Source organism: Panthera uncia, assembly GCF_023721935.1.
Source record: "Panthera uncia isolate 11264 chromosome D3 unlocalized genomic scaffold, Puncia_PCG_1.0 HiC_scaffold_9, whole genome shotgun sequence".
NCBI lineage: Eukaryota > Metazoa > Chordata > Mammalia > Carnivora > Felidae > Panthera > Panthera uncia.
The window spans coordinates 4,257,580-4,262,053 of NW_026057587.1; the positions used below are offsets into that span (position 1 = coordinate 4,257,580).

The 4,474-nt window shown below is 55.5% G+C and overlaps 1 long non-coding RNA gene across 1 annotated transcript; it reads right to left on the reverse strand.

Annotated features, from left to right (window-relative positions):
- Positions 1-1,381: 1,381 nt before the first annotated feature.
- LOC125915059 (uncharacterized) lies at positions 1,382-4,221 on the reverse strand. The gene is made up of 3 exons (XR_007455549.1): positions 2,165-4,221; positions 1,719-1,813; positions 1,382-1,500 (listed from the first exon to the last, which is right to left on the reverse strand). It is a non-coding gene; the product is annotated as an uncharacterized LOC125915059 (long non-coding RNA).
- Between the last annotated feature and the right edge of the window lie 253 nt (positions 4,222-4,474).

Here is a 4,474-nt window from a genome sequence, read left to right on the forward strand (position 1 = left end):
GCGTGACTCCCCTTCCGTGAGGGCCTAGAGCAGACAGAGGGTAGAAGTGGGCGCCGGGGGCTGGGGTCAGTGTGGGGTGGGACAGAGCATCAGTCAGTCCGGGAGGCCGAGAAAGTGCTGGGGGCTGACGGTGGCCGCAGGGCGGTGCGGGTGTCGTTGGTGCCCCTGAACTAGACGCTTGAAAATGGCTGAGATGGTAAATTTGCAAGTTATGTTTGTTTCCTGTTTTTGATGTTTATTTATTTATTTTTGAGAGAGAGAGAGAGAGAGAGAGAGAGAGAGCATGAGCAGAGGAGGGGCAGAGAGAGAGGGAGAGAGAGACTCCCAAGCAGGCTCCAGGCTCTGAGCTGTCAGCACAGAGCCCGACGTGGGACTCGAACCCACAAACCATGAGATCATGACCTGAGCTGAGGGACACTTAACCGTCTGAGCCACCCAGGCGCCCCCATCCAGCAACCACCTTTACCGGCCTGCTGGGCCCTTCCTTAATGAATTAAATACACCTCCAGTCCCTGATTGGTCCATATTTCTAGGAGAGTTTTTAACTTTTTGAAAATTACATGCGACACCCTGGGCGTCACAGTGACACGAGAATGCGAACTTCCATGTGTTTTAGGGCACACGGACCACCCCACACCCCAGCGTCCGCGACAGACATCACGGACTGATCACAGACCCCTCCTCACTCTCGCTCGCGCCGTAAGGCCCTGGGGACCCACCTCCAGGTCCTTTGAAACGACAGCCACTCGCCCTTCCTCTTGTGGGAGGTGACGGCGGCACTAGAGCCCTGTCTGGGCGGGTGTCATCTCCGCGGAAGGTGGAGTGTTTCTGTACGTTGAGCGAGGGGGTCTTTCTTGGGATCAGTCTGAAACTTCGTTCAACTTCCTTTTAAAGTTTCCTCACTGCTGGGGCTCCTGGTGGCTCGGTCCGGTAAGTATACAGCTCTTGATCTCAGCTCAGGTCCTGATCTCCCAGTTCATCAGTTCAAGCCCCACGTCGGGCTCTGCACTGACAGCACGGAGCCTGCCTGGGATTCTCTCTCTCTCTCTCTCTCTCTCTCTCTCTGCCCCTCCCCCACTCGTGCTCTCTGTCTCACTCTCTCTCAAATTAAATAAATAAACATTTTTAAAAAATAAAATAAAATATTCACACACCGGGGCACCCGGGTGGCTCAGTCTGCTAGGCTTCCGACTTCGGCTCAGGTCCTGATCTTATGGTTCATGAGTTCGAGCCCCACGTTGGGCTCTGCGCTGACAGTGCTGAGCCCGCTTGGGATTCTCTCTCTCCCCCTTTCTGCCTCTCCCTCTCTCTCTCTCTCTCTCAAAATAAATAAATCAACTGAAAAAAATAAAATAAAAACATAAGGTTTCCTTACTGTTTGCTGGGTCTCGGGCAGAACACTGGAGGGCAGAGATGGACAGGACCGAGTCCTTGCTTTGGAGACGGATGCGGTGCAGGAGCCAGAGGGGTGCGGGTTTAAATCCTCGAGCGGCCGCATAGCTGTGTGACATGGGGTGAGTCACTTCACTTCTCTGGCCCTCAGTTTCTCCTCCCTGAGGTGAGTGGGAATAGGGATCAAACCTACCCCCGAGGGTCACTGTGGCTGTGAGAGCCACTTCCTGTAGTGTTGCCTACAGGCAGCCCACATAGTTCTCGTTCGGACCCTTTGGTAGGAGAGGGCCGCCCCGGACGGAGGGTCAGGGTGCCTGCTCACTCACCCTCAGCTGGGAATGTACGCCCAGGAAACCTTGTGAGTTCTGATCTGGAGGTCACAGCAAAAGGTAGTGAGGGCACAGATTTGCAGATAAGGAATCTGAATAATGAGGGTATGAGCACCGACAATGAGAGAAGTGACCAACAGGGCCCGAGGAGCTGGAATTGGGTGCCTTGGGGGGCCTCCCCTTGGGGGCTCAGTGACCTGTTCCAAATGCAAAGCCTCCCCCCACCCCAGCCCGCCCCTAACTTCACTGTCCTTCCTGGAAAATCTCTTTCCCAGGGCGGGCTGGGCTCGTGCCCCGGGGACTAGCCCCCTCCGGCAACCCTGTGCCCCCACCCTCTGTCCTGCCTATTCTTCACACTCTCCTCTGATGCAATTTCATGACCTTTTGTGCAATTATCACCCCTCTTATCTCCCCATCTCCACCCACTCCCGAAGTCCTCTTACTCTGCTCCCGCAGCTCTGGGGGGCCTGGGCAAACGCAGTTGGTCCTGGACAACGGAGGGAATGGAAAGTGACCCCAGGCGTGCCGTGGCTGACCTCATACTGAAAAACAAGGGGCTTGGCCAGGAGACCCCCTGTCCCTCCCAGCTCTGGTGGCCTCTGGCCGCAGTCCAGTGTCAGGAACCCGTGTGTCCTGGAGCCTGAAGAAGGACCTGGGTGCAGGCCCAGGGTTTCCAGGAGATGCTAAGTGGGATTCCTTCCAGGGGAGCAGGAAGTATGGCTGCTGGGTGGCTCTGTGAAGGCAGTGGGGGGGGGGCTGCTTGTTGGAAGCATCCACAGGCTGGTGCGACCACTCGGGGCCATTACTGCAGGCCGAGGGCAGTGAGGGGGTTGTGGGTACTCTGCATTTACAAAAGCAGTAGTTGAGCATAAGAATATTTCACCCTAGTGGCACCTGGGTGGCCCAGTGGGTTGAGTGTCCGACTTCGGCTCAGGTCTTGATCTCAGGGTTCGTGAGTTCGAGTCCTGTATCAGGCTCTGTGCTGAAGACGTCTTTGGTGTAAAAAGGTGATTTTATTAAAGCTCAGGGACAGGACCCGTGGGCAGGAAGAGCTGCGCTGGGGTTGTGAGGGGTGACTGGTTACATCCTATGGAGCTGAGAGAGGAAAAGTCAAGGGGAAGTTTCTTAAAGGGATTTCGTAGGCTGAAGGAGACCCACAGATCACTGGAGGCCTGGCTGTTGTCAAGCTAAGGCTGTTTTCCTTCTAGCAAAGCATTAGCATCAAGACAGTACTAAGTTCCTGGATGTTAGGCTATTGATAAGATGGCCCTTTTCTCCAGATATTACTAAGATGTTTGCAAACTGATGGAGAGGTTATCAGTTTAACCATTTGTTTTCTGTCCTTTCCTTTGTCCTTGGACAGCCAGGAGTGCCAGAGGATTGTCACACAGGTCCCACCTGAGGGGGGCAGGGCGGGTGTTGCTAGGTCCTGCTTGCTGTCCGCTTGCCTTATGCTCCCTCATCACTTTGACCCTTCCCGAAGCAGCCACTGTTAACAGTTTCCGGTGTGAGAATCTGGCTCTTTGCCCTGCTTGGGCACATCACCTAATTTCTCTGGCCTCAATGCTCTCATCTGTAAAATGGTGCTATAACAGCAAGTACCTCATGGAATCGTTGTAAGGAATACATGAATGAATATATACGGAAAGACTGGCTCGTGGTCAGCCAGGGCTTAGCCACTATGCTATATATTACACATGCATATGTAACCTAGCACTATGTGGTACGTACAGGTACGTACGTATATGTGGTTGTCCACACGTGGAGGTCTGGTATACCCACCCCTTCCAGCGATTTTCTAAAATGACAACTAATAGCCCAGTTCACTGTTTTGCATGTTAATTATAAACTTTGGAGCACTTTACACCTAAGTAGACGTATATTTAGCGCTGTGTCTGAGAATCTGCTGTGTATTATCCCCATGAAATGATTTATCTAACCTTTCCCTCCGATTTCCTGTGTTTTGGTTCCTTTGGCAGACAATTTGTTATGAAACAATATGATTTAAAATGCATCACCTGTAAAGCAGCCCTTCTCTAAGAATTTGTCTTTTCTTTTTTTTGTACTAATTTTATTTCATTTTTATTATTTTTCAAGCTCTATGCCCAACGTGGTGCTTGAACTCATGACCCTGACAGCAAGAGTCACGTGCTCTACAGACTGAAACGGCCAAGTGACCCTCTAGGAATTTATTCAATGCAGCCCCTAGCCCTGGGGCTACACATGGCACGTCCAGCTATTAATGTGCCTGTGCAGACAGCAGGCAGCCGGCGAGGGACGTAGGGCACGGTCTCCCTTCCCCTTCCAAGTTCCCCCTGCAGCCCCCCAAGGGGCCAGTCCAGTGCTGGCTCCGCCCCGGGCCCGCTCAAGCCCCGCCCCCGCCAGGTCCCGCCCCGCCCCACCGTCCACTGAGCGCGGCCTCCCCGCCAGGCCCCGCCCCCACAAGGCGCCGCCCCGCCCCCAGTCCCGCAGCCCACTGAGCGCGGCCGCCCCGCCAGGCCCCGCCCCGTGTTCCACCTCTCGGAGCGCACTGCGCCTGCGCCGGCGTCTCAGGCTCAGAGGCCCGGCGGCCGCGGCTCTTTTGTTTCCCCGCCGGAGTCCGAGCCGGACCCCGAATCCGAGCCCGAGTCGGAGCCGGGGAGGGATCCTCATCAGCGGCCCGGGCTGCGAGCGCCCCCCCCCGAGCGGCCTGCGGGGCTGGAGGCGGGCCCGGCCTGCCCGATGGGGCGCGCCCCCCGCCCGCCGCCCCCGGC